Source organism: Betta splendens, chromosome 9, assembly GCF_900634795.4.
Source record: "Betta splendens chromosome 9, fBetSpl5.4, whole genome shotgun sequence".
Classification (NCBI taxonomy): domain Eukaryota; kingdom Metazoa; phylum Chordata; class Actinopteri; order Anabantiformes; family Osphronemidae; genus Betta; species Betta splendens.
Window position 1 is genome coordinate 9192583 of NC_040889.2, and position 18573 is coordinate 9211155.

Below are 18573 nucleotides of genomic sequence, written 5' to 3' on the forward strand. Positions count from 1 at the left end.
CGGACTTGACTGGACGAGTCCCAGTGAACCGCAAGCAGATGAAACACACCCAGTCCAAACCAATCATCAGTCGTTAGGCAGATGTTAACACATCCTGCTCATTTGCATATGGTAATGAAGAAGATGATCAAAATAGGACATAGGGGGTGTCAGCTTGTTGCTGCCGCTCAGTGATGTCACCTCACTCAGGGCTGGGACTATTCTCTTTTGTGTTGCTCAATAATTGTGTGTTCCCATTGGGAGGTGTGCCTCCAGACTGCACATGCAAATCTCCAAAGATTAATGCAATTGTGTAAGGGTGTGCATTCAGGATGGATGTTTCCCCAGAGAGGAACTTCGTTTCCCACAGCATGGTATATTCTGCCAAGTCAACACAGAATCACATGGTAGAAAGCATTAAATGGATTTGAGCTAGCTGATGAACTGCTATCTGAAGTTTTGGCCATCAAGCACAGTGTCTATTGATTTTGGCCTTCTATGTCATTTCAGCACAAATTCATCAAGAAGTTCAGTGGCGAGGGCCAGAATCAGGGTTGAACAAGTTTAAAATTACATTCCTAAAAAAGGCCAAAAATTCCTGCAGGAAAAATAAGACCAAAGTGGCATTTTAGTACCATATGTCTGAGCACAGGAGAAGAAATCAAGCTTGTTACACTCATTCAAGCTGTTCTTTATCATGACCCTGGCATTCACAGAGTAAATGAAAGCCGTCTTCCTAATAAAGGCAGACCAGCACATTATTCCTAACTCTCTGGAGGGCTTGCTTCTTCTCTGCCTTGATGAAAAGATGGCACTTTGGCAAATAACAAAGTAAGCTTCTTTATAAAACTCTGCTGCCGTCATTCAGTTACGTACCACATTTTCAATAGAGCTCTTTTGTGAAGCTTCAGCCCAATGAAACATATTCATCCCCCTTTGCTCTGAAGAGAATGTAGTAATTTTTGGTTGTTTTGATCAGGGTGTATCCAGATGATGTCAAACACGTGAAGACAAAGCAGTGCTGACCTCTTTCTCTTTCAAGGGCATTTAATCAGCTATCAATCCTGGGATTCAGCAAATGTCTTCTAATGTTTTTTTTAAATGCCTGTATTCGACATTGAAATTTCATAAGTGGATTTGCTGAAGGACATGGCATGTTATACAAACAGGACAGTTCAGAAAAAAGCCCAAAGCTCTGAGTCAACATTTGATGACAAAGTCAGCTGTTGGTTGCGTGATCCATTTCAGGTTTATAAAGTGACGTGGGCACTTGCAGATGAAGACTAAATAAATTGCCCTCTAGGACTGTCTCTGGTTTATTTGTACAGATAGACATGCTGTACAATGTCTGACCTCTCTAGCTCAGGTGGAACAATTTGATTTGTTTGATTTCCTGCTACTGCAAAACAAAACTTGACCGGGAGTCAGCGTAACAGAAACAAAACCCCAACGGGAAATTGCAGATGCAGTACCAAACAACAAAATAAAAACTAATTATAGCGCTAGAAAAGAGTGAAAGCGCAATTCAAACGGTTTATCGTTTCCATGGCAACAGCATCCCTCTCAGTTGCATGGTATTGACAGCTGCATACACCCCATACAGGTATGTGATGAAGTGTAATTTCTAGTAAGCACAAATGGATCAGTGATTATATGCCGGCACCGCTTTCTGTGATCAAATCAGCAACAAATCAGACAGGTACAACACACCAGCGGCTCAGTGGGCATTTAGGTGTGTTTGAGGGTCTATCAATAGCAAGTGGGCCATGCTTCAACCACTAAACACTTACTTAGGACTCTCAGTCGGCATCTACGGGGACAGTGCCTCATACAGAGTGCTCAGGCGGTCCATCAGCCCCCTACTGATGACCACATGAAGGAGGACTGCAACCAACATCAGTCTCTCTGTTGTGCCAATAAATAATTCCTCTATGTGGAATTTTTAGTTTTGTATTGATTGATTCATTATTTATTCCTAATGGTAATTTTAATAGAAGGTCACTTTCTTTTGTTTAGAATGATCTTAGTGCATGTACGTTTTTGTGTTTATTGCACAGAAGCATTTTCTGTGGAAAATGCAAGAAATCACCAATGACTGACACATGAAAAGCATCACCATCAGTGCATTAAAACAAATTAATTCCCTAACTGCACATAGGAAGCTGCTTCCGTGTGCCACAGCGCCCCTTTGTTGTATCAGAGCGCTCATGTTTATTCATTTTGGCACCACAGCCAAAAGATCAACAAAGGTGTGTTTACAGAAATTCCCATATTCTCATAATGATTTGCAGATATGATCCTAATTCCAGAAGGCAGCCAAGTAAAAGCCCTTTGAAGTCTTATAGTGTAATAGCTAATTCACAAGCGTTAGCATCAAGTCATCATATTTTGTCCAGTTTCACAGCATATGATAAACACTGTTTGCATAGCTGAAATGCTTTGGTTTAATTAATTGTATAAACGCTCATGCAACTTTTTGCTGACCCTAAACATTCAACTGTTGATGTGACCCTGGAGCTTTTTAGTTGGCAAGGGCAGATGTAAAGCAGCCTCACCTGGACAAACCCCCCATGGCCCAATAGTCATTGGTTATTTTGGACAAATGTCACGCACCACGCATCCAGCCGTGTCAGAGCTCTCACCCTCTACTCAGGAAGTGCGAGGCCACCAATGCAATACCATCATCCCTCTGATTCTCTCTCTAAACCCTGCAGCATGAAACATGTCACACCTTGCTGGGTGCTTTACTTTCACACATACTAAGTACAGTTAACGTTAAGCAAAAACAGGTTTTTCATGTAAATACAAAATCTGAGTGTAGGCATTCACAAACAAAACAACATCCACCACATCGTCCACTCCCTTGTAACACCACCTTTCTTCAAATGTCATATGTGAAGTGCTCTCCTGTCCCTGGGACAATGAGAGGTATAGGGTTTCCTGGCAAAGACTTAGCAGCACCCAAACTTAGAACTGACTCTCTAAGGATGCCGGCATGTGTGTGTTCATCTGTCGATAGGAGAGAGATCTACACCAAAAAGTAAAATTAGCTTCTTGCCAACAGCCTTGACAGGATGTTCTAGTAATATCCTTCATGTGTTGTGGAGGTTAGACGCCACGCACATACACACACACACACTGGTGTCATTAGAACAGCATGCTGCTGAGAGTTAAATACGCCTATTTCGGCAGGAGAATTCCTTTTGATGTGAATTCTTGCTTGCTGGCGTCCAGTCAAAGCTACCAAGCAGACTTTAACGTGAGAATTTATACCCTGGAAAAATACTAGGAGAAAATATTAACTACCATGGCAGCAGTCTATGTTCGTCGGTCCAAATGGAAACGGTCCTACAACCACAGATGTACAAGCGTTAAACAAAGCAGCACTATGCTTAATAATTTCACATCACTGTCATTCGCCACCAAATGACTCCGGGGTCCTCTTGCAAAGGGGAGCAATCGATCAGAGTGGTCTCTCCCACCCAGGAACAGTGTCACACAGGGGTCTGTCTAGTGTCATGTGGATAGATAACACAATCTAGCTGGATAGACACTCAACGGGATACGACAGATTCAAAAGAAAGGCTGTTCTATGTGCTACAGAAGGCAAGGTTTAACTATTTAATAATGTATTCATGATTTGCTGCAGCTCTAGAAAGTAATACTGATTACAATTGACAGCAAACTGTGAATTTTGCAGGACAGACTTCTCTTTCAAACTGGCCTAAACAGAGACTTACTGTATATTTCATTAGCCACATTCAATCATCTTAAAAAAAGTTTGAAAGGAATTTCAAACATACTTAACCAAACTAATGCGAGCAGGTGCTGGTAAGAAGGAAAAAAACTGGCAGACTCGGTGTGTGTCTGTTCTCACCAGAGACAAACATTTCAAACCTTATTATTATCTTAGATCGTAACACTGATTTGTGTAGAGATAATAAAACCAGTGCAAGTTTGACATCATTTTTAAGCAATAGAAGAAGCTATTTGATTTTTGGCAATAAGTGCTCACTGGATATTAGATATTTGCAGGCCACATCATGGCTTCTCAAATGCACTAATGTATTTAATCTTTAAATAAAATAAATGTAATATTGTCACTCCCAAAACATAACAACTTTATCTGAATAAAAACAAAGCATAAATACATTTGCATGTTAATAGAAACAAACTGCCCAGACTCACTGAAGCCCCTGGTGTCAGTAGCGGTGATAAGGACTTCTGGACCAAGGAGACATCTTCATGCTTCTTCACACCATCAGTCAGTCTCTCCCTTGAGATGATTGTAAAACTCTTGAGAATGCAGAGTGTCAGAATGCAAATGTTTAAGTGCGGTAGGTTCTTAACAATTATCAATACTGTTCTAGCAAACAGAACATATTTAGGTGTTTATATAGGCAACTGCAACTGCAAACCTATTCAATTCAGTTTTTAGTCAGGCACACTAAACTGAGCACGTCCTATTCTGGTTTTAAAATCAAAGAGTCAAATGTTTTATTCAGAAAAAAAGGATGAATAAATAATCATGACCTCAATACTGACAGAAAGAAATCCTTATTTAAATCCTAAACATGTGCCTCGAGTCAAACATCACATTTTCTTGTATATGATAATGTCCTCCTGAAGATTTCTGACATGCGCTACAAATAATGACTTCAAACGTGGAGGAGTGTGCGCGTGGGGCACAGGCACCTTTGAGTGCCTTTCTACTCGAGTGAGGATGCTCGAAGCGTGCATTACAATAACACGAGAACAGGTGAAGAGGTTAATGTGAGGTAAAGAGGGTGATGGAGTCATGCGTTTTCCTGCGCAGGGGAAAAACGTGAGCTCAACCTAAAGGCAGAGGAGTGGAGAGGATCTTTGAGGAGAGGATGTGTTTGCTGCTGAAGTCTATGAGGAAACACAAACTAAGACACGTGTTCAGATGAGTACCAACAGTCCTGATTCTGGGCACTCACTCTAATTGATGACCTTATGAATGTGAGTCTCATCGTGTTTTAATTAATAAGCACTTGTTATATCCAATCATACCTATAACATACCTCAACCCCTAATTTACAAATATGTCATTTTTATTTTCTGTATTGTTGTATTTTTTTCCCTAGTGAATGTGACGTCGACTTTCTGTGTTGACAGACATTTAGCCAACGGCCTTCACATTCAAATCACGAAGCACTTTGCTACTCTGAAATATGTTTGATTAAAAAAAGCTCAGTTTATGAAGAAACCTATCACATTCAGGCCTCGGCGACCGTTTGTACATTGTCTCCCTGATTAGATATTTTTGACTTACTTCCGTTTGGTTGATCGTAACTCGCCATGCTGACGCTAGCTAGCTAGCTAGCTAGCACGTAGCCGAAGACGTCCTCTAAGGTGATATTACAAGCAAACGTACAGTTTCACGTCAGCTTAGGACAACCTCATTTAACGTCATAAAGACGAATGCGTCGAGACTAAACATTGTGGCTAGAATCGTATTTATACCTATATTCCAGGTACAGATGAGCAGCTGATGGGAGACCGTCTCGTCAATCGATCAAGGCCTGAAAAGAGTTCGACAAGTAGTTTGCCTCCACGTGGAGCTGACTAAAACATATGTAAGCAAATAAAGATATTTATTTAGAGCTCGAATGGGATGTCCACCTAAAGAAAGCAGCATGCGGACACAGACGGACTCACTTCCTGAGTGACCAACGACAGAGGTCAGATGTCACGTCATTAAACCTGCCTGGATTCTAATAACTTTATTGTGAGTTACATAAACGTAATACTATACATATAACAATACACATTTTGCTTGAATTTGAATTCAGCAATCAACTAAAGCAAAACTTTATCATGTGTATACAAGTACAAGTTTATTCATCGAATTTAATAAATGTTGTCAAAGCTACTATGTTGAGTAAGCATTAATTCAATCAGAGTGTGATATTTAAAATATACACATACATGCATACATACAAACATACATCCTATATACAAAATTATATGTATATATTATAACCATTCATGTTCCATACTGTAATGCTTTAACTGCTCTCTGACATTACTGTCCATTTAGAGTTTTTTTTCCAACATCCTTTTTTGTGTTGTTTTTGTGCATTACTCTTAATTTAATATTCTACTATGCTCATTTCTTTTTCAAATAGGGTGTGAGGAGGACAGCAGTTCCATTGTGCCCTAGGGAAGGATTCATTGGCACCACATACACTAAATGTTTATTTGCATATGTCTGATGACAAAGCGGCCCAACCGGTTACTTTTAGCCATTTCCAAGCACAAATCTCTTGCAGCAGAATAACATTGATCGGCGTGACATGTCTAGATACAATTTCACATTCACAATCAATTTTATGTAACACGAGGAAAGCAAAGAGTATGACCAAAATAGGAATTGCCTCATTTACTGGGCAGACAAGATCACTCTCTAGGGGGTTTTAAGCAGTCATGGGCTTTTCAGGTGATGGATGCAAGGTGAAAATATGGTGTGAGTGAGCAAACACACTACATCTGGGCTGCAAAGTATATTTTTCTAGCAGGCTTAGACGTCACATCTTGTGGGCCGTCTCTGGTCTATGATTGATTATATTGGGAACGTTATGTCCACTGTTCAATAACCTTGTTCACAAAATGATGGGCTGCTGAAAAACACATACCCATATCAATATCTTTCTGTCTGCGTCAGCATAGCAGGGAGCAAATGAGACCAAGGTGGCGAAGAAAAGACTGGGGGAACGATTTAGTTTTGAATTCCCCTTCTCGATCTCATTCTATTTACTGATCCCTATAAGTGTGCGTCTCTGTTCTCCATGTTCTCCTAACACATGGCTCCTGTGCGGGGACGTAAACCCGGCAGAAAGAAGATCTCTCGTCCTGGAAATCCTGAAATCATGAGAACAGAGTCTGATGAATCGCTGTCCTTCTCCTTGGCCATAAAGGGGAGGGGAGCGTGTCTGTGTGAGAGAGACAGCGCACAGGGGCTGGGTGAAGAGTGCGACAGAGGCTAAAAATAAGCCTGAGTGTAGGCTATGCATGTGTGTATACTGTGGTTTTGTGATGCGGAGTCCAATCAGAGCCGGTCTACACTCGTTCTCTTCCAACTGCGCGCACGCACACACATTCAAATCACATACAACAAACACATTGGGATACGCTTATTAAAATCCCCCCCGCCCGGGCACAGGCATGTGAACGCTGATCGCACTGACTTTCCTTCGGTCGCTTCCCTATGTGTCTCCTCCACGGGGCATTTCACTGAGCTCCCTGGAAGTAGAAGAGACAAGCCCCCGTGTTCAGACCAAGGGCTGAGGCTTCTAGCTCGGACAGAATTAAACAACTCTTCCTTGCGTCTCTCTCTCTCTCGCTCTCTCTCTACCCTCCCATCCGCAGCCCTGAACCAAAATGCAATTCTTTATGCTCATGGTCCAGATAAGAAAGATCCCCCCAGTATCAGAAAAGCATCAGTGCATTTGTGTCTGCAGAGGGCCGATGCAGCAAATACCAAGCTCTGATAAAACTTCCCCCCAACATATCAACGCTCCACGCCGGCGTGACATTCAGCCTCTGTCAACAGAAGAGGGGAAACACAGAGAACGACACGAGGACATGGGAGATAGGAATAGAGGAGGTAATCAGGTGAGAAGAGGAGCAAATGTCAGGGACACTGCGAGGGATGGGGGTTGCGTCAGAGCGCCACCATGTGGACCGTCTCTGGGCGCTGCAGGGCCTCTGGAGGAAGAGACCAATCATTGATTTTCCACACAGTCAAACAGAATGTCTTTGCCATGCAGGCTAAATATAACAGCTCCTCGTGGTGCTGGTCCAAAACACACACATTTATGTATGCATAACCAAATCCCCGCAGAGCGCCACCTGGCAACGGCACACAAACTGGATATTTACTGAGTCAAAAGCCTCCGTGACTGCGCGTCTGACTGTACAGATTCATCAGCGTAAATGAACCACATTCTGGATTTAAAAATGACACATTTACATGCATGACGCCTCTACCCTGTTCAATAGAGGCAGACAGTCTCTTCCCACTCCTTCATTCTCTTTTCCTGCAGTGTACATTTGCTTCAATTTTCTTAAACCCAAATTAAATGCCCATGTCACTCATTTGGCCTCATATAATGACTCCGTTTATTAATGCTGCCCAGAGTCTGTTCATCCTGCAGCGCCTGACCCACCAATGGCAGACAGAGTTGCGCGTGTGTGTGCTTTTTGTAATTGCAGAGCACGGGCCTCATTAGCATTTTAGCAGCAAGCCTGGCGGGGAGGCAGGCTCACAAGATTGGCTAATGACAGAGATGAGATCATTTACAGAGAGGGTGAGGGTGACGGCTTCGTCTCCTCACCAACACGGGGTTATGCAACATGTGTGATCTCCGTGTTCCTGCCCACCCCGCACCAAAACACGCATATCACATCATAAGCGTAAATTCAAAAGAGACGGCAGTAAATGCAAACCCAAGGCAAATCGCTGTAGCGGTTGTAACAGAATCCGACTGGAGCCACGTCGTTATCCATCCAGTTTTTTTTTATGTCGCTTTGTATTAAAAAGGTTTTGCACTTTGAAAATGCTGTATTGGCTCCAAGCTGTAGTGGGTCGGTATTAAAGCTGAATCATAACAAGCGGAATAATAAAAATCCTAAAAAGGAAAGAAGCAGAAGCTTTTAAAAAAACAGGCAAAACTATATAATAAAATAATGACTCCTTAACAACAGAACACGGACAATACAAGGAGACAGATTGTATATTGCGCCTTTAAATACACTGTACATACTGAGGTGTGAACAAACGAGACTCAAGAGTGCTTCAGTGGACTCCTGAAGGGCACTTTAACAACGGGCTCCTTGACAGACCGTGGCTCCTTTCTATTCCTGTTGTTGTAATTACACTGACAGACAAATGAGGGAAAAATGGAAGGAAAGAACAACCTGTTTGTTCTGCCCACAAATGGAAGTTGAAAAAAAAGCTTGTTTGACTGATTGGTTGATAGAAATTAGCGCCTAATGGAGCAGACCGTCGGACTGCGACAGGAGCGGAGCCGTCCAAAGCAGAGGAGCGGGTCGGTCCGAGTCCGAATGAGTGGAAGGCTCCAAAACAGGAGACACACGTCCACGTGTCCTTGTGTAGCCATGTAAATACTGACCTTTCGCAAACATGAAAAATGAAATGAGTTGTGACATTCAAGTCACGCCTCCACCTCCACTGGTAATCATGGCCGCTATGGGCAGACAAACACAGGATGGTTGTTTATTAACATCTATTTGGCTCAAATATTCATCATTTGAATAGTTATGAATAGTAGATATGGTTGTCAGGGGAACCAGACTGATGGATGTGACAGAGATTAAAAGAGCTGCAATCTAAGCGATATCAGCTTCAGATTCTAGCAGTTGGGGGAAACGCTCCCTAATCTCTTCTAAATGATGCAAATTAATGACATTTCTTAATAATTAAAGCTCAATAGCGTTGAGTGCCAATGTTTCAATTTGTGGAAATGAACTAGCAGTGTCACCACATTCAATATAAACGGGTCCAGACGCATAACTTCTCCACCACCTCCTTATCATAACATGTTTGCTGATGATGTTTCATGCATGCTTCCTATATCACAGCCAGGTCGGCTTTATGTTTGCAGTAATGTGCATGTTTCACACACCGCATGCCTTGTCCCAGAGCTGCTTCTGTGTCATGTGCTGTTTATGCCACACTTGACGATCCCCCAATATGATTCCTCCGCCTGAGTGGACTAACAATTCGCCAGATACATTCTGTAATGCTGCATTTGTCGGCGACAAATTATGCAGGCCGCCGAGGCACTTATGACTGACTTTGACACGGATCCAGAACGACAAGTTGACACATTTTTTCTGGGAGAGCTCACGGAATGACAGAAGTCTCAGGATCGAGCAATTTTAGATCCAGTCACGGTGCGAGAGAGAGAGAGAGAGAGAGAGAGAGAGAGAGAGAGAGAGAGAGAGCTTCTGACAGGAAGGGCAGCCAGGGCGAAAGCATAACTGAGGGGTAAGATGTGAGATTCAGGAACAGCTGCAGACCTTCAGTCACACAGTGTGAATGAATGCATCTTTTTATTTTTTTTAAAGGCAAAGACTCTGACAAGTGATAAACATGTAACTCCATTCACAAAATGCAACACCAATGTTTGCTGCTGTTCCATTCTTTCTTCTAACTCAAGGTGGCGAGACAGCGTGAGTCATCCTTCACTACAGGGAGTTGAGCAAAAATCTATTTCCTTTTGTTCCCGGCACCGGCGAATCAGAGTAAGCATGATCGATTCTGCAGCGTTTGTCCTCGAGGCTCGTGTCGTTTTCTACTCGCTCTGTTTGGGAGTTTGGATTTTTTCTTTTTTTTTTTCTATTATTGTGGCACTCGTGAACCTGTGGACATGCTCTGATCACATGTGGCGTGAGTGACATTTACTGTCCACGCGCCAGCAGCGTAATTTCACAGCAGCAGCAGCCAAGCGGTGGCGCACGTGCACATCCCAACGTGCACAGAGTGTCAGCTCGTGTCTGACTGATGCTGTGTCCTGATGATTGCACCTGTGTGTGTCTGCACAGGCTGACAAACAGCTATCGGGCCCGTGTCCAGCAGCGGGTGATGGGTTGGGGGGGGCGGGCTGGCTTTGTCCTCGGCTCCCTCATCATATTGATCGGCCTCCATCTTATTTAGCTTCTGCCAAAACCACCAGCTTTGTATTGACTCAAGCTTATTACACCTCATTCTGTGAGCGGCATAACAAAATCAGAGCAAAGCAGGCGCCGGCGGGCCGGATGGGCCCGAGAGCCGGCTGTATCGGCTTTGCTGAGCTCGGAGGTCGGGGCTGGTGACAAACCGCCCAGGTACCAGCTCCACCATCTGCTGTCTACACTCCGCTGCCCTCGACAGTATGTGACAGCGACACAGCTGCCCTGCCGCCGCGGTGACAGACCCTGGGAGTGTGTCAGTGAGCGCCTCTGCACCAATGATCCCGATGCACTGAATGATGACTGCCTCCGCGGGGGGGGGGGAGTAACAGTACAAATGTGATAACGAAGCGTCATGAGACGTGGACACATTGGGCACGTGAACGACAGACGCGTCCAGACCCCTCCTCACCCGCCGCCACGCGCTTCCACCGTGACCTGGCGGCGTGTCAGGAAATGAGGTCTGACACGAGGACGCAGCATCCAGAGCGGCCGGACGAATGCGGCTCAACAAGAGTGGAACAAGATTGACAGTCCGGAGCGTGGGCGGGTGTGAAAACGAATGAGTCACGCGTGGCACCTATGCTGTACTCACAAATGAACAGATCGCACCGAGCAGCGACTTGGGCTGGCTGCGCATGGATGCGGAGAGGCTCGCGCTTCAGTCTGGAGTGTTTTCACCTAGTCCTCCTCTCGCTGGCTTCTGTTTACGCCCTTGACACACTTAGAGGCCTGCAACCACCAAATCCCACCTCTGGACGTCATATCAGTGTCTCCACCTGCCCATTTCCCCGAAACTGCTGGGTCAATGGCCATTAACGTCCTCCTGCTAGTCTCTCCAGAGAAGCAGAGCGACACCGGGAGAGGGGGACAGAAATAGACGTGGCACAAACATCCCTCAGTCCTTCCTTCGCCTCGGACTGTTTTGACTAATGAGCCGGTAGAGAGGCCCGTTCCCGGAGGGCGCCGGGCTGCGTCACCGCCCCGTTCTCCTTGCCCTGCTTTTCGCTTCGCATGAGTGTGTGCTTGGGTTGAACGTGCGGCCGACGTGACGCGCTCGCCCTGGGCTGGCCGAGGCTCGTTCGTGGGTCACGGGGGGAAAAAGGCAGCGACGGTCCAGCGAAGCGGGTCTCAGCAAACCAAACGCAGTCAGCGAATCAGTCAGCGGTCCGCATCTTAACCGTGACTTCTGTCAGTTGATGCACGGCCCTCTCTCCGTCCTCGTTGCACCACCGAGCTTCATTTGGCCTCCAACCGCTCCACCAGACCTGTGGAGTGTGGACCGGACCGGTCCGTGCCGGGCCGAGGAGCCGCCGGGCCTTCCTGAAAAAGAGCGTTCAAACCCAACAGAGCTGTGAGTGAAGCCCAGGGCGACAACAGAGCCGCTGCCAGCAGGAGGTCAAGGACGACGTGCACAAAAACCTGCCTACGTGCAGATGAGGAAGTCTGGGTCAGTGCAGTCTGAGGCGAGGACCACCTTCCATGACACTTTACAGCAAAGGCCACAGAAACCGACACGGCGGTTCCCTCCTCAGCTTTGGACTACGGTGGCGGTGGAACCAGGCACGATCAATATCTACACTTAATTGGAGATTAAATGTGTTTATTCATTTGAATTCAGTCAGTTTTTTGTAGCTCATTATCAAGATGTTTTATAATCTTTGTTTGCAGCCTTTTCACAATATATCTATTTTAAGTCCAGCTCTACATTTAGATATAGAGAAAAATAAAAACGAAGGACAAATGAGTCACATACAGACGCACGACCTCTCTATAATCTGTTGAAATTCTACTGTCTGCCTACAAAATGGCTGCTTTGTCCAGCCTTCTGCTGCCATCTGCTGTACAGGAGAACTATTTCATTCATTCTGTCAAAATCTTAAAAACAGTAAAACCTTCATGGTCATTATTTTATTAAAATGACTGTTTATTTGCTTAAATGTGCCTGAATCTTCCTCATGAGATCTTAAATTACCAATTACTTCATTCGAATTTGTCAGAGGAATCTCTTATCTGATTTCTCCAGGAGTTCACGCTGTTCTAGACTTAGGAGCACAGATAATTATCAGCTGGCAGCTCGGTGCTTCAGACTTACTTCCCACCACACTTAACACAGCCTGACGTTTATGCCTGGTGTGTTTAAGCAGGTCTCAAAGTCACACCGATTCACCCAGAGTTTATATGCAGTTTCAATTAAATTGGAGACTGGACCCAAAGTCCCTTCAGAGTAAAATCCCAACTCTGGGCCAGAAGCCCCTATTGTTATCTAGAGCCACGTGCCATATTGCCCCCCTGGATGAGTGCATCCCTGCTGAGGGAGGGAAACAGCTGCTTATGATGCCTCCTTCCCCAGTGGGGTCACTTGAAGTGTTATAAACACGCGAGGATACTCGATCTGAGGGGACGCCTGCAGCCATGATAGTTTGGGCTCTTTATAATAGGAGTGGGTCTTACTTGTAACCATCACAATACAGCAAGGCCTATTTATACTCCTCACCACCTTCTCAGTGTGAATGATAACACTCATACTTAAAAATATAAAGCAGCTGCCAGTGACTGAGTATGTTTTACAGTAGGTTAAACTAAAGTCCTGTCCATCTAGCTCATTACTTATTATACTTACTATACTATTCAAGTACTAAATTCAGACAAAAACTTAATTGTAGCTTAATTAGTGTGAGATCATATTTAGACTTCTAAGTGGAACTTTTGTTTTTGAATTTTATTTGCACAAGGTTTTCACTGAACAGTTGAACATCTATATCATTTAATGCATATAGTATTTCAACTTTTCACGAAGCACACTGGCTTTAACATTCTAGTATCTTGCCATTAAATAACCTGAGTTCAAGTAAACTGAATAGAATAGAATTCACAGTAATTTTAAGGAGAAAAGAACATTCATCTGGAACGTCTCTTTTGGGATTAATAAAGAACCTGACACAAATTCAAGTTTACAACTGTGTTCATTGATCATCCACTATGACCAGTTTATTTGCTTTAGACTGGCCAATTCTAGATGAACCTCAGCGATACATGACAACCATCAAGTTGCAAACTTCTGGTTCAGCAACAGAAATTCAAAGTATTATTACAGTGACCATCGAGTTTTCGGACTTTCCTTTCGACGTACAAGTCATGTAAGCGGCCCAGTCAAGGAATTCTGACCTGCATGACGTCTCCAGGTAAACACTGCCATCAAGTGGTAGCTTTACATACTGCAGCAAGAGCTTCCGTGAAGGAAAAAAAGGGGGTGAAAGTTAAGCTACATTTGTTTAGTCATCACTGCTGTGGTGTGTAAACCAACGTTCATGGTTGCAAAACCCATCTGCAACTACATTTACACGAAGCTGCTATGCTTATTCCGTTTGTTGAGTCTTTAGGGAAATGTGCAAAAACCACACAGCTAAACTATAGTTTATAATAAACACAAAAGCAAACAAAGTTTATTTAGTATCATTTAATATCCGATCTTATAAATATCACACTCAATCTCATTTAAATCATACATAATCCACAAAGCATTAACTCATCTTTACACCAGTACACCTTTACGTTTCTGTTCTGTACGTTCAAACTCAGTGGAGTTTCAAGCGTCACCTCGTGTCAGTCCCGCTGAGACCGAGCCCCTGTTGTCCCGCTCCTCTCCCAGCAGAGACATGCAGCCTGGCACCTGGAAAACGCTCACACAACAGTGACTGCGAAAAGCACGTTCTATTCATCGCATCACAGTCTTACCACTTTCGCCATCGTGACAGTGCAGTGCGAGAGAAGACCTGCCAGGGGGGGAGGGGGGGTTACCTGGTTACCTCGCAAGGGGTTGAGCAAGACTGAGATGCGTTTGGTTCGCTCCCCGGGGCGGCGCGACGCATGGCTCAGGAACGCACCCTACTGGGCGGGCAGCGTCCAAGTGCGTCGCTGTGAGACAAATAAAGCCCAACGATGAATCACGTGACAACTCACATTGCATCGACTAGAAAAGGCGTATTAGGTGACGTGTTCACATGATACATGCACCACATGTCAAGTAATTACATGGCAACTCTTCACACCTTCAACAAGTGTTCTTTGGGGAAAGTCACTGCAGCGCAGGCCGCAGTGAGCAGTTTCACGACGCCACGTAGGCCCGTTCGCTCGTTAGCACTGCAGGCCGTACGCCTGCTCGAAGTCCCGCTGCTGATACGCCAGGCAGTCGTCGAAATCACAGTCCAGGGCCGCGTACACGCTCCTGGGCGACAGGCCGTCGTCATACACGCGCGGAGATGTTGAATGTGGATCAGCAGCCGTCTGGTCGCTCGTCTCCATGTCGTCGTACACGTTGCTCATCAGGTACTGCGTGGTGTTCGCCGGCGCCATCGCCCGCGCGCGGGCCAAAGCGCGGCCTTCGTCCCCCACGGACTCCTCCCCTCGCTCCGCCAGGGCTCTGGCGACTTTGGCCCGCTGCGTCCGCTTCGGTTGCCGCCCGAGGTATTTCTGGATGGTGGCCCTCACCGCGCTGCTTCGGCCCAGCGTGACGGCGCCGTCCTCCGCGGCCACGCGCAGCAGCCGCCACCGCAGCTGAGGAGCGGGTCTCACGGATTTAAACAAGCAGCAGCTTTTTGTGTGTTTCGGTTTAGTCTCCATCGTCGTCAAACACATTTCAACCGAAGCAAAAAGCGGTAGAAAAAATGTAAAACAAGCAGACCCTTGTTCCAAAAGTAGAGAAAAAATTGACAGCGACGCTTATCCGAATAAATGTCTCGGGAAAGGTTCAAAAAGATTGCTACTCAGGTCGCACAACCACCACTAACTACGCTCTACGTGGAAAGACTCAAAACGTCGGGCTCACGTAGACTTTTCAGGGAAAAAAAACTCCCACAATCCTCTGCGCAACCAATTTCCTTGTAGGTCTTCAGGGAGTGCTGCCACCTTGTGGTGCGGAAGGGGAAATGTAAGCCCGGATAACCGCGCTTATCTAAATGATTGTATGTACAAACTTGTGTTATTACCAGTCAAATCCATCCTAAAATATAATTAAAATTTATGAGTAAATATCTACATTTGCAATGTAAATTGCGCATAAAACATTTCAAATGCTAAGAAATACAAAGACATTGTAGGGTAGTAGCTGTACATTTGTTTAAATACTTAATTGTTTTAATCCAGTATTTAGTTACTTACCCAACCTGGATGTATGACTATTTACATCAAGCCACTACTGCTTTATGCATCTTATAAACAAATTAAGTACCTCCTTGTCTTTATTTCCCACGGTGTTAAGATCAAAGAGAGCCTCCAGTCAAATAACATTTACTTCACTTGCTAATTGAATCACTGCAAATAAGGGACAATTTTAATAAAGGTTTAACGGTTTTATAAAACACCTTATGTACCAGTACTACTGGTTGTTCCATTTTTTCTAAACACCAGGGGCAGCAGATGACAGAGTTCTTTTTGTTTAGTGAGCACAAATGGACTCTTGTGGGGACATGTGTTTCCCTCAGCTCCTAAGGTCAACACATTATGTTGAGTGTGTCAGTGTCTGAAATATAATGGGATTAATGTATTTGATTTTAAATTCACTGAACCACTTTCTAGCTGCCTGCTTTAATGTAACAGAGACGGTCTCTCAAGCTGAAGGCCTGAGGGCTTCAGTCTGCTAGAAGTGAGGGGATCGATTAAAGAATAGGGATGTTGGAGGCACCTGAGCAGTGGAATCATACTGGTGTCACAGGAGAGGAGCCTCATAGCGGAAGGCTGTGTGTGCCGTCTATATTTAGAAGCTTTAGAAACCACAAGTAGACCTGCAGTCTGACAGTGAAGAGTTCTGTTTGGTTATGTAGCCTTTTAAACAGGAGGTACTTGTTCAAACCATGCAGCACAACACCTGATATGTGGCCTGAGTGTTGCATTCAATTCAAAGGTACCACATATCTTTGAATTGGATGCAATGCTTAAAAAATACAATGAATGTCCTCTTTGTGGTGCTTTTTCCAGTTTATAAGCTGTATTTTGAAACTGGAGGCGATCTTGACTTGTTTCATTCAGAATTTGCAGGCTGCACCGAAGTCCTGCAGTGTGTGTTTGGGACTGGGTCAGAGCTGTGTGGCTGCTATTCATGGGAACTGGGCACAGTTCAAGTTTCCTCCGCACTGCAGTGGCGCTGTGGAGAGAGACTGAAAACGCGCATGGTGCCAAACACACGACCTAGCAGCGGTTTAGAGGGTTAGGGTTGGACATTAGTATCATTTTATTATCGTGCATGTCAGTGATGTTGATGCTCTCTGACCTTCAGGTCAAAGCTTCAAGCTTTACTATCAGTTTTATTTTGCACCACTCTGCCTCTTGGCATCATGACTAACACAACTCACTTTCTGTTCAGGCATTCATTTTTGTTACTGTGACATGTTAGTGCATGTACCCTCTTGAGCTATTTCTAATGAGCAAAAAGTATTAATCTCCTGTCTTCTCTCCTTTGAGCTTCGTCGGTGCAGATTTGATGTGGTGTCTTTTTTACAGCGTACTTTGGCAGAAACCAATGGACGCTTGTTCTTCAGGCTTTGGTACTTGTTGCCATGTCAACAGAATGAGCAGAGCAGCGCGGGCACATTTCTCCAGCATTCAGTCTCGTAGCCGAGGGACACGATCAGCACCCTGCATGTCATTTTCACAGAGGATTTACACCACGCACCGCGTTTTGTGTGGGTGTTCAGCACCATTCTCGCCACCGCGTCCTTTTGTCCATAGCAGCCTCCCACACTTCCTACGCCCACTGGCCACCTGCTGCACCAAATGCATGCTGGGATGGCGATATGGACAGATGATGATGTTTTTTTTTGGGTGCAGTATGTGAATATGAATCCTGGGAGAAAGAGTTCAGTTGTGTGATAAGACCCTAGCTGTGCCTCACTGTACACTGTGTACCTGTTTCTGCAGTGGTCACTCAGTCAAATCAGGTGCATCTCTGTATGTGTCGTGCACTAGAGTGTGCATGCCTTCCCGGCGTGAGGCGAGTGTAGACTAGTGTTCACCTCCATGCGCTGCGACCCTGGCTCTAGTGAGATGTGTCTAATGAGAGCTATAAATATCCTGGAACAGAGCTGGGTAGCTCACGGGAACACAACCTCTGCAGGCACACACACGCGCATGCACGCGCACACACACCCGCACACACACACGCACACGATAATGGCTGCACTTATTCCCATAGCTCCACCCATGGGTGAAAAGGAAGGGAGACAGAGAGATAAATAAATAAATAAATACTACAATACATAAATTATGAACCTCGGCACAGGCAAACATCGACCCCCTGCGATGTCCAACCTCTGCCTGCATCTATTGAAGCTCCATCATTGTGCATCATGCCTGGAACGTAAGTCATCTCAAAACTCAGTCAACCCAATTATGTGTGCATTATCAAAGCAGTCATGTAACAAAGATGAGTGAGGAGCTGAAAAGCAGAAAGCTCCTAAAGCATTCACGCTTACTGACCAGAGGCTGCCCACATGTGCAACCACATTCACAGTGAAGGACGGCGTTAACATTAACTGAATTAGCTGTAAAGCCTGAAAGCTGGTTTCTGCCATCAAGGCCTGTAAACCTGTCACAGACATCAGAGGTCTGCTCCCACAACGGCTGTGAGTAACTGTGAACAAGATGAAAGGGAAGCTGGAGCCAATTCATCCCTGCTCTCCCTCCGACGTAAAGTGCTTCCCATTGATTAGCCAGTAAAGATCTCAGAGAGATGCCTTGATCTGTATGTCTGTAACTGCGTTCTGTCATCATCCCTCCAATCAATGCTTTTAACTGTATTAATTTCTTTCTATTGGTGCTAAAGAAGGTCATACTGTACCTCAATTCAATTAGAAAGTAACATTTCTCAGACCCAGTTTC

The 18573-nt window shown here is 44.9% G+C and overlaps 1 protein-coding gene across 2 annotated transcripts in view; it reads right to left on the bottom strand.

Annotated features, from left to right (window-relative positions):
• Window positions 1–5539, bottom strand: part of atp2b1a (ATPase plasma membrane Ca2+ transporting 1a) — an 80704-nt gene extending 75165 nt beyond the window's left edge. The window contains exons 1-3 of one of the 2 annotated variants that reach the window (XM_029160752.3): window positions 5467–5511; window positions 5276–5350; window positions 4168–4275 (exon numbers count right to left, since the gene is read on the bottom strand). The gene's annotated coding sequence lies outside the window, so the exon portion shown is untranslated. Of the gene's footprint in view, window positions 1–4167; window positions 4276–5275; window positions 5351–5466 lie in introns of both variants that reach the window. The other variant, XM_041072080.2, reaches the window with a different exon arrangement.
• Between the last annotated feature and the right edge of the window lie 13034 nt (window positions 5540–18573).